Source organism: Petaurus breviceps, unplaced genomic scaffold (genome assembly GCF_028583685.1).
Source record: "Petaurus breviceps papuanus isolate PSGF00001 unplaced genomic scaffold, PetGlider_PUasm1.0 89599, whole genome shotgun sequence".
NCBI classification, from domain to species: Eukaryota; Metazoa; Chordata; class Mammalia; order Diprotodontia; family Petauridae; genus Petaurus; species Petaurus breviceps.
The window spans coordinates 1-12,290 of record NW_027187082.1 but is presented as its reverse complement, the minus strand read 5'-3'; the positions used below and the strand labels follow the sequence as shown (position 1 = coordinate 12,290).

General features: G+C 43.3%; 1 pseudogene; it reads right to left on the bottom strand.

Annotated features, from left to right (window-relative positions):
* Positions 1–5,255, bottom strand: part of LOC138176476 (zinc finger protein 420-like) — a 6,665-nt pseudogene extending 1,410 nt beyond the window's left edge.
* Between the last annotated feature and the right edge of the window lie 7,035 nt (positions 5,256–12,290).

The following is a 12,290-nucleotide window of genomic DNA, read 5'->3' as shown; positions in this document are numbered from 1 at the left end:
TCTCCAGTGTGTGTTCTCTGATGTACAATTAGATGAGACCTTTGTATAAAAGTTTTTCCACACTGATTACATTCATAAGGTTTCTCCCCAGTGTGTGTTTTCTGATGTCCAACAAGATGAGACCTCTGTATGAAAGCTTTACCACACTGACTGCATTTATAAGGTTTCTCTCCAGTGTGTATCCTCTGATGGAGAAGAAGACCATCATTCCCTGTAAAAGTCTTTCCACACTGATTACATTCATAAGGTTTCTCTCCACTGTGGATTCTCTGATGGTGAAGAAGACTATCCTTCCATCTAAAAGTTTTTCCACATTGATTACATTCATAAGGTTTCAATCCAGTGTGGATTATCATATGTCGACTGAGGCTGTTTGCCGTTGTAAAAGCTTTTTGACATTCATTACATTCGTAAGGTTTCACTCCAGAGTGTGTTCTACAATGTGTATTAAGATCAGACTTTTGTATAAAAGCTTTTCCACATTGATTACATTCATAAAGTTTCTCCCCAGTGTGTGTTCTCTGATGTGCAATAAGATGAGCCTTCTGTATAAAAGCTTTTTCACACTGATTACATTCATAAGGTTTCTCCCCAGTGTGTGTTCTCTGATGTCTCATAAGAGGAGCCTGCTGCATAAAAGTCTTCCCACACTGATAACATTCATAAGGTTTCTCTGCAGTGTGGATTCTCTGATGTGCAGTAAATTTCTTCTCTGTTAAAACCTTTCCATATTGTTTATAGTCATAATATTTCTCTGTAGTGTGGATACTATCAGGTGTCTTACACACTTCTCTCCAACTGAAGTCACAGGGGCCATCATTCATGAATCTTTGCTTGTGAGTTTCTTCCACAAAACGGCTTAGCTCTGCAGCAGTTTCTTTCATTTCCAGTCTGATCTCTCCTTTTGGGGAAAAAAACAAAACAAAACAAAAAAAACCTACAATAAAACAAATAGACACCATATATACACACACATATATATCTACAGTCCCTTTGCTCCTTAAGGAGAAGAAAATCTCAGGTACTTTCTATTTCCCCGGGAAAAGAGAAATCGCTTAAAAGGTCAGAAAGGCATTTTAAAAGGCCCTTACTCACATCTCAAAGATGATTTAATTTCCAAAGAGCTTCATGCATGAATTTACAATGGTTCCTCACAAAAAACCTGACATAGGTAAGACCATCATTATCATCACATTCACAACTTGGAATATGAGCTCATGATGGCTGAGGGACTTGACCCAAAGAACAGCAGCTGGTACTAGACTCTAAACTCCGTGAACAGGTCTGCTGCATACAGAGTATTTGACAATAATGTCCATGTTCAGTCTTTCTCTTTCCCTTTTATTGTCAGCACTTTCAATCCCTTCTTCATGGATAAAATGCCATTTGGAGCATAGATACTAAGTATTCAAATTATTTCATGATCTATTCTACCAGTAAGAGATTTTGTTCTGACCCACTAATTTCTTGAGATAGGCATTACTTACTTCTTTTTAAAAATTAACTTTAAATTCCTCTACACAGTAAAATAAAATGAAAAGCCTCCTTATATATAAAACACAATTTTTAAAAATGGATGGCATTGCCCACCTCTGAAAATTTATGTCTGATACAGGAATTGGAGTCTATCACCCTTTGGTGCAGAAGTGGACAGCATGCTTCACTACTGGTCTTCTTGCACAGCTTCCCCTTTAATGGTTCCATAAACCCTTTGAAGGATTGAGACAGTTGTCCAAGTCATTTGAGCTAAAATTTGTCAGTCACACCTTGAGTGGTACATAATCATTCAATCTGGTTACAAAGGTATTTATCGTCGGGGACAAGAGGCACTTGCATGTTTCAATGGTAACACCTGTCTTTTTGCAGTGATTTCAAACTATCATGATCACAAATTTACTACTTTTGGGGATTGGGCAGTGAGTTCCTCAAACTCTGACTGCTTCTGACCATGTGCAATGTATTCCTTCAGTTTCTCAACTTGACATCAATTTGTTTCCAAACTTCCAGGAAGGCTGGACACTCATGTGCAAATGGTCACAGGTATGCAAAGCCCCTTGGTGGTTTTGGACTCATCCTTTCCTTCTTGGTCTAATTTGTAATCATATCTCATTAAAGTTGAAATCACCTGAACAAGATCTCACTTGGGTTTGCATTCTTGCAGCAGTGAGGGCAGGCTATTGGAAAACCGTCCTCACCGGCATGCACAGTAGAGTCCATCATGAAACTGTCATGGACCACCACAACCTTGCCACAAAAACAGACCCTAAAACGCCCCTCCCATCTTGTCCCATTCCTAATGCTATCCAAGGAACCCTCCCAAGAGTCCAGGCTCAGAAGTGAAATATCATGCTCTCCTCATCAGCTCTCACACATTCACACCCCTGAACCCCATGTTCAGTCTGTTGCAAAGTCCTGCTGATTCCACAGACCCCTTTCGATCTCAATATCGTCACTTTCTTGGCTCAGAGCCGTCACCCCATATCTGACACTGTGTCAGAGCCTGCTGGCTGGTGCAGCTGCCTCAGTCCTCCCCTCTGTCCAGTTAATTATCCTTCCAGTTTTCAAGTTCATCTTCCTTAAGCTCTCAGCTGACCATGTCCCCATGTACTCAAATGGCCTCCAGGGGCTCCCCAGCAAAAGGTATGAAATACAGAACACTCTCTAGGACTGTGAACGTACTTCATCTTCTACCCCTGACCTACTCCTTCAGGCTTCTTTCACCCCCTCTGCCCCACCCATATATGTTACAATCCATTTGTTTGGGCCCCCTTTCTGTTCCAAGAACAGGACCCCTCCCACCTCTGGACTCTGTGGGTTTTCTTTGCCATCCCTGTCGCCTGGAATGTTCTCCCTGGCTTTCCTGATTCCCCAGATAGAGCCTAACTCCCACAAAGAGCCTTTCCCAGTGTCCCTTAAATTTAGGGCCTTCCCCGTTTTGATTAGCTCTACTTTATCCTGTCCACAGTGGATTTCTACTGAGTTTTTGGCATGCTCTCTGCCCCACCAGACTGTGAGCTCCATGGGAGCAGGGGACGCCCCTTGTATCAATTTATGTGCTTGGTGCTTTGTACAGGGTCTTAAACTTAGAAGTTTGTTGACTTGGAGAAAGTCTAGTAAAGAGCTCGTAAAAGACATCCTAACCCATTTTATACTTTCAGGAGAATTCCATGGCCCCAAATGCCAAGCAATGATTTTTTATGGATCATAGATTGATCCTTAGAAGGAAGGTGAAAGGTCATGGTGTTCAAATCCTCCTTATTATGGATGGAGAAACTGAGGCTCACTGGTTCAGTGACTGACCCCCGAAGCCACTGCTGGGAAATATCTGAAAAAGCGTTCTAAGGTAGGTCTTCCTGTCCCAAATCCATTACCTGCTTCACCACAACACCCAGCAGCCTCCTGTAATCCCAGCCCTCACACTCCTGCTTCCACCTCACTCACCTGGACAGCAGCTCCTCAAGCCTTCTTGCTCCAACATCCCCGGTGTTGCCCTTTGCTCCAAATAAGAGATCACGTCTTCCCTGGGAACTGGAAGCCCTGGCATGGGGGGTCAGGGACGGGCAGGGGGAGAAACTTGTCATTCAGTTCTTTTTTTATTTGCTTTTTTTTTTTGAAGGGGGAAGGCAGGGCAATTGGGGTTAAGTGACTTGCCCAAGGTCACACTGTTTGTATTAAGTGTCTAAGGCTGGATTTAAACTCAGGTCCCCCTGACTCCAAGGCTGATGTTTGATTCACTGTGCCATCTAGGCTCCCAAATTAGTTCTTTAGGGAATAGTGTTCAGACCCAGAGCTGCTTCATTCTGAGATCCACACTTTTATATTCACACACATCAGACTGTAGTCACCCATTAGGGCATGTAATGCAGGTATCCCAAAACAGGATTGCTACATTATCCTGTATCGTTAACCTGCTCTGAGAAAGAGCCAAACTCCTGCCCCCCATCCTGGTAGAAACTCCTAATTCCAAAGTGGGCCACTAAGGCTTGTTGTGCAAGACCAGAGTCCCAGAACCTGTCCCTAGAGGAGCCAGCTTCTGCCCTGTCCCTCACTCCATAAAACCTACAGAAACCTTGTGGACTGCTCATCTGGGGACCCTCTGCCTCTTTAGGTGAGAGTCTCCTGCTGACAAACTCAAAAGCTCCTAGGTGCCCCAAATTCTATTTCTCAGTCAATTACTGCAGGCAAGGCCCCCAGGGTGGTTTCTAGGACCCCTGAAGGACAGCCTCAGAGCATGTCTTTTCTGAGTTTTGGGGAGAGGTGGGGGAGAAGATCAGGTTGGAATCAGAAAGGTTGGTCTCCCTGTATCTTTTTCATAGAAGGATGGACTCATTGCACACTTCCCATTCTCTAGAAATTAGAGGCAGCTGATAGTGCAGTGGAGAGAGCCCTGGGCCTAGAGTGAGGCACACCAGAGTCTAAATCCAGCCCCAGATGGCGACTACCTGTGTGCCACAGGACAAGGCACATAACCTCCATTTGCCTCAATTTCCTCAATTGTCAAATGCGGAGAATAATATCCCCTAACATGGAAGGTTATTGTGAGGATAAAGTGACATAATATTGTAAAGAAAGCCCTTGGCCAAGCCCCTGGCAAACAGTTAGTGTAAACAAATGCTCCCTCCCTTCCCTTCCCACAATCTCAGGAATTTGAGGGCAACAGGAAAGGAAGATTAAGGACAAACTCACTATATGAGGGACAAGCAGAAGCCTGAGCTACAAATTGCTGCTTGTTAAAAGGAAGAATATTCTGGATCCTAGACCCATCCCAGAGAGGATGGGCATGTAAGGAAAAGCCCCCTGAGCAGCTGTCAGACACTTGGCAGACAGAATTCAGGGCCAGGTGGAGGTCAGACCAAATGGCCCCTGAGGGTCCTTCCAGGACTGAGATGCTTCCACACCAACATGGAGCTGCCTAGAAGGGGTCAGAGGCAGCTTCAGGCGCAACAAGGAGACCCTCAGGCTCCTGTCACACAATGAGAGACCTTCTATGGGAAACACCAGGCAGCAGGCCAAGAGACCAGCACTCTCCTCTCTCTCATAACTGATAAATGCTCCAAACCCTGCACTCCAGGGGATGAAGACAGTCCTTTGATTGGAGACTCAGTGTTACCAGGGGAAGTGTCCTTACCCAGGGAGAGCAGGTTCTGGGCATTCTCCAGCATGACCCCCCAGTACAACTCCTTCTGAGGATGATCCAAGAGGCCCCACTCCTCCTGGGTGAAGTCCACAGCCACATCCTTGAATGCCACCAACCCCTAAAGCATGAAAAGGCAGAGAATGTAGAGCTGAAGGATACTTCAGATTTCAATAGTCCAACTCTCATTAATTCACAGAACAAAACTCAAGCCCAGAGAAAGGATCTGCTGGAAGGTCAGACCTTCTATGAGAATCAGAGCCAATTCTGAAAACCAGCGTCATTAAGAGCCCAGTTACATTTCGAGATAAAGATATTCCTTTTTTATCTTATTTTTTGCCTTTTTTGGAGGGCAATTTGGGGTTAAGTGACTTGCCAAAGGTCAGACGGCTAGTTTTGGTGCTAAGTATATGAAACCAGATTTGAACTCAGGTCCTCCTGACTCCAGGTCCAGTGCTCTATTCACTGCGCCACTGAGCCACCCCAAGATAAAGATATTCTATGATCATTTAGAATAAAGTTGAGAATTTATTTTTCCCTAAAATGTATCTCCCTGTGGAATCAGGGAGAAAGTTTACACTCTATCTCTAAGGCAGGTAGATCTGTGGGTGTCAACGGTAGAGGGTGACAGGAAATATCTTACTCGTGGGAACTTATATAAGTGATATGTTCTCTTTTAAAAAGATTATTTTTTAACCACTTACATGTATATATATCTTAAACTCTATAATTTATTTCTTTTCATACTGAACGGAGTTAGAAGAAGGTTTACTTAATTCCAAAGGATACAGAAACCAAGCAGAGAAGTTATGGGTTAGAGTAAGGGGAAGCTGCAAACCAAGTGTATATATTACCCATATAAATACGTCTATATCCACATATGCATATGAATGTATGACAATATTTTATATAACAAACAGCTCTTATATGTACAAAATGATTTGAGGCTAGCTCCTTCACGAGAATGTGAGCTCTGTATGATCAGGAACTGGGTTTTATCTTTTAAAAAAATATTATATTTAAAATTCAGGGAACAAAATAAGCTTTTCCATAAGAGTACAACAGAAAAGATGACTGCTTATCAAACTGCAAATCTCCAATGTAAAACTTGGTGATCTTTCAAAATGTATAATAGTTACTATGGACATTTATTTTCTTTCTCCCTACCCCCAATCCTAGAGATGGTTACCATGGACATACGTGTGTGTACATACACATATATGTATGTAAAATTATTCCCTACATGCCACTATGTCAGTGCTTTCTCTGGATGCAGACAGCCTCACTCTTTCCATGTCCTTTATTTTTAAGCTGTCTTTAAAATAGTCCAAATGACACATTTGCTCAAACTCTTCTGAGCACAGTATTGCTGTTACTTTATACAGGGTTCTCCTGGTTCTGCTCACTTTGCCTTTCTACCATCACTGAGCTTGTCCTTCCATCACAGCCTCACCACAACCCCTTCAGCCTTTCCCCAAGTGATGAGGAGCCCCGATTTCCAGTTTTTTGTCACCACAAAGCAAGTTGCTGTCAACATCTCTATCACATTCAAAGTGATAATTACTACTTGTGAATTTCTTCCCATTTTCACTCATGATTTTCTTTTCTGCCCTCTTTTTACCCTATTGTGCTTACTTTATCTTCTCCCCTACCCTCCTACCCCCAAATCACCACCTTCCAAGCATCCCCCATTTCAATCCACAAGGCCTCCAAAAGTCTCCCCAATCTCTCCCGACCCTCCTAAATCCTAATCCACACACCCTCTGAAAAGTCCCTCCCTGACCCTATTCCCCAATTTTCTCACCTCTCAACATGTTCAGAAGATTTCTATGCCCTTTCCCACATACATGTTGCTTCTTTTTCAACCCAGATGAGAGTAATGTTCCAACATTACCAGCCTTCACCCCTACCTGCTTCCTCTGAGTTCTTCTTTTCACACTCCCTCTAATATCATTTCTCCCTTTCAACTTTTCCTGCCCAGTTTTGTTTTTTTTATCATCAGCCCATCATACACAATTCAGCCAACACTTTTCTTTCAAACTACCTTAGTAAAGATGACAGTTAAAAGAATACTGATAACATTTTTATAAGTAAAGGGCTAGACTTTAATGAGGGCCTAATAATCAGGCTATAAGATTTTCCTTATATTTCCCACGGATATTTTATGTCAAATTTTCCAGTAAGGTTTGTGCATTATGTTTCCAACCTGAAGATCTTTCAATTCATCAGTCATTTTGTTTTTCCCATTCAAGATTATACTCTACTTTGCTGGCTAAGTTATTCCTGGATGCAACCAATTCTCTTTTGTTCTTTGAAATATAACGTTCCAAATCTTTGAAGAGTGAAATATGCTAGTTCTTATTTTCACAGTACTGACCTGATTTCTTGTGGGTGGCTAGGTGGCACAGTGAATAGAGCACCAGCCCTGTAGTCAGGAGGACTTGAGTTCAAATACGGCTTCAGACATCTCTCTCTCACACTTACACACACAAAACTAGCTGTGTGACCTTGGGCAAGTCACTTCATCCCAACTGCCCTACCTTCCCCCCTCCAAAAAGAAAAAACTATTGATTTCTTTCTCTTCTTACTTGCAATAATTTCTCCTTAACCTGGGACTTTTGAAACATGGCTCTGACATTCCTGTGAGTTTTCCTCCTGGCATCTCTTCCAGGAGGTAAACGGTAGATTTTTTCTATTTCTACTATACCCTCTGTAATGCACTGCACAGAAGTTTTCTAGCAGAATGCTACTGTGAACAGCTTTTAAGGTTCTGATTACAGATTCTGATTACACAGTATAGTGATCACTGTATTTATTCCATAACAAATCAAAGCAAAACTTTCACAGAAAATCAAGGTATAGCACTCACAATATTACAACTTATCACAGAAAATCACAATATTCACAACATAGTCTCAAAGAACAATAGTCAAAGTCTTTCACTTATGGGGCAAAGTGTTGATTAATTCAATCAGTCACTTATTCAGCAATTACTAAGTATCATACACAAAACTCTCCACCCCTAGGTCACTAGTAAACTATAATTTCATCATTATTCAGCACCCACTGAAAGGTCTTTTCATCTTGACTTGGGGCCTCTTCTCAGATTCCCTGGATCCCCTTCCATGGTCCCAGATTCTACCTGGGTTCACCAGACTGTCACCTGGGCTCACTGGCAGACAACTCCCAGTTCCTTGTCCAGGTCTCTGGGCAGGTCCTGCTCCACACTGAAGTTCACAGGGTCTGGTCCATGTCATATCCTTCACCATGTCTATTCCCAGGAATTCAAGGCTCAACCAAGCCACAAACAAACAAAGTCTCAGCCTCCCAGTCATGCTTCCTCCGTCACCTGGGCTCCTGGGCTGCTCTTCAGAAGCTCCACCGCCACCACAGGCTCTCAGGACATTCTGGCTCTGTTCTCCATTCTCTCTTCTGTAGCTGCTCTGCCACCAGATGCTGGTCCCTAGAAATTCTGCCTGTGCCTCTCTGGGGCTTTTTTTATACACACAGCCTGTGCCATCCAACCCCTCCCTGTTATATCAGCAGCAGGAGACAGGAGTTCACTTCCCTAGCAGAGGCTTGATCAGTTACTAAGTGCTAAGTACCTGCTACTTTTGCCAACACAAAAGGGATCTTCAAATTCAAAATTACATTACCATTACACCCTCTTGTTCTACATCTTGAGGGCACTTTTCCTTAATAATTTCTAATTAATAAGTGATACATTCTAAAGAAAATTTTGTGAAAAGTCAGTGTGAAGCAGACAATTCCACAGCGTTCTGGGGAAGAGAACAAAATTAAAGAAAGGATAGAGTTTGTTGCCTAAAAGGCTGAAATTAAGTTTTATCTGTAAGTAGATTCCACAGACCTATTTAGTAGAATTGTGGTGAATTGTAAGAGAAGTCCCCAGCTGTAACTGCAATGAGAATTTGAAGATTTTTCCCTGCCCCCTAATAAGCTGAATGTAATCACATGGAGCCTATGGTGGGAGAAACTTGCTGAAAGGTGGAGCAGAGCTCAGAGGAAGCTGGGACTCAGAGCAGTTAGAGCTGGAGGGAGGCGAGGACACAACCAAGGAGATAGCTAAGCTTCTGAGTGTGTGTTTCTGGGAAGGCTTCCTGCTGTGTTGTGGTATATTAACTTCTTTTTTGCTATGATGGATTTGTTTTTCTGGTGTTTGAATCAATGATTTTGCTTTTGTCTTCTATGTGGAGAGTCTGTTATACTTTGTGATTCGTACTTGTGTCAACATATTCATAGTCACTGTCAATGCTACATGGTCACACCTGAAACTGATCATCTACACAACTTCTGCCTGGAACTGACATGAAGTCTGGGAAATGTTCCCTTTCTTTAGTTATGTCCCTAGTCTGTATTATTACCTTTTAAGATTTAAAATGCAGCCAAAGACGTCTGAGAAACAAAGGAACCTGGAAGATGTTTCCTTGTGGATCCTGGGCTGGCCAAGTTGGAGCTCCAATGAAAAGTCAGATACCTGGTCACTCTCAGCTTGCTGGAGAAAACTCCTGAGGTAAAACTTTGACCTCCCAATCCTGACTGCTCAGCATAACTCACTTCCCAGAGTTAAGAGGGTACCTCAGTATGGGGAATTTTAACAGCCACCAAGAGTTCTTGTTAACCCCTCACGTCCCAGATCCGATCAAGAAAATGCTGGAGAATTGTAGGGAAAATTTAAATCCTTCCACACCTGGCAAAAGGAGGGGAGGGAGGCACTTGAAGCTGGCAATGGTCCTGACGGCCCTGTGCCTCGGGGCACCTTGCAGCCCACCCTTCTAAGCAAAGCCTGAAAATGTTACCCAAGTTTTATACATTCTGCCCACCCTGCCTCAGTAACTTCTGCAGCTGTGGGGAAGGGGGGTGTACAGATCTGGTCTGTGACAGCATTCCCTAAGGCCTGCCACCAAGAACTGTCACTGATGGGGTGCTTGGGATCTATGTTTGTAATAGTTTGTAAAACCAGTCTGTAAAATCACATCCCCCCCCCCCCCCCAGCCTCAGAGCATTAACTCTGCCCCTCCCCCCTGCCAGCACTCAACAATTCATGAATTGTTTATTTCTGCTTGGAACAATAACAAGCCACACCTATGACTCCTTCGCTAAACCATCTACAAACATTTTAGCTTAGGAAAATGTTATCTCCCCTTAGTATAGTGGCCAGCTGCCCCTATGAATCCTTCAATGCACTATCTATAGGTTAACTCCTCAGCCAATTATACACATACTGACTCTCTGCTAGCCTTGGTTCCCAACATCCATCTTGTCAAACATGACCCTGATAGGTGGCAGACTAGGCACTTCTCAGTCAGTCTTGACCACTAGCTGACTTAGTGATGTTTCCAGCCTAAAACCATACCTCCAGGTAGCCCCCCCTTGAGCTATTTCCCAGTGAATTATGGGCAATACACCTGCACAGTTGACATTAAAAGTGCATGTTCCTTTAAGCACTGACCTTAACTCCTCCCTAATCCCACCCTTACTCTCCTAGTTAGCATAATTGACACCTGATTTACTCTCCTGACATATATCTATGTCTTCTTTAAGTTTGCAGGTTCTCTAAGAACCCTTGCCTGCTGTAAACAATAAACTTTTACAATTCTGACTCCAAGGTGGCTTGGGCCTACTGAATTCTTTCCAGACTGAATGGAAGGGGTTCTGGTCATTGATCTTGATCAGAGTCCCTGTATAACCCCCATCATCACCATATGGGGGATTAGGTGGCTCAGTGAATAGAGCACTGGCCCTAGAGTCAGGAAGACCTGACTTCAAATCCAGCCTCAGACACTTAACACTTATTAGCCTAGTGACCTTGAGCAAGGCACTTAACCCCAATCGCCCTGCCCCCCCCCCCAAAAAACAAAAAGAATTATCATCCCAGGAATCAACTAGTGAGGTGAGAGGCCAGTCTCTGTTCTTGATAAACCCCCCACTTCTATGTTCCAGCTTTTGAACGTTATCAATTTAGTAACAGTTGTTGTTATGGGACCAACACTTGACACAATGACTGGCATATATCAGACACATTTCGAGGCTCTAATTTAAGGTCCTTGTTCCGTACCTGGTAACTCTGAAGAGGCTTTTAAATCCCAAAAGTACGCAGGTCAATCACTTCTATATGTGATAATCTGAAAACGCACCTGTCAGCTACAGTCTATTGTTCGTCTTATTGGTATATTTCTAAACTGGATTGTCTTTGTAAAATTCTCTTTGATGGTGGAATTTGGGAGCCCATTGTGAGGAAGAAATGGTGTTAATGGAGCTGTTCATCTGGATTGTGTTGTGTATGAATCGGTCTTTTCAAGGATGTGATAAAATGAGATCATTTGAAAGCAGGTAGTATTTACTGAGGTATATGTGGTTATAAGCAGGTCACAATAATACTACTATTTACTGTGATAGCAGATTTTTCATTTGAAATCCTGGTTATTGTAAAAACTATACAAAGTGGTTTAAAGTTATGCTTTCCACATATTAATGATGAGGTGAATGGTTCTCTGTGCAGTTTCAGGAATGCATTCACCTAAACTTTTAAGCGCTGCTCACTGTACTAACCCAAGGGCCAGCCTTAAGTTGTGTTCTCAGGAGGGAATAAAGAAACCAGAGAGGAGAGAGACAATTAACTTGTAATTTATTGCAACATCATGATGTCCTGGTACACGGAGTGAGAACCAATGGAGCGGGGCAGAAGCAGTCACGTTAGCTGTTGCTAACCAGGGCGCGGGTTCCTGGGAGCCGGCCTTGTGAGGGGGCAACTGGACTGTGGCCCTCAGCACATCCCCATCTCTAAGGAGCACAGAGCAGCCTTGGAACCAAGAGGCCCCAGGCAGCTGCTGATTTCCCAAGGGACAAGAAGTGCCGGCAACTCCCACTGTTCTGTACATAAACTGATACTGGTTTGTTTCAGGTTCTGAAATACATAATAACGTCTCGGGCATCGTGACATCACAAAGTTGTGCAGTTTGGTAAAGCAATGGCACCAGCTTCGTTGTTGAAAAAATACGCAGGGGTGTGATTTTCAAGCCTGCTTCGTCAAAGGAGGTGTGTGTACATGTATATAGACATATACAGACATATACACACGCATGCAGGTGCACCCCCCACGCACTCGCACACTTTCAGGCGCACCCCCCACGCACGC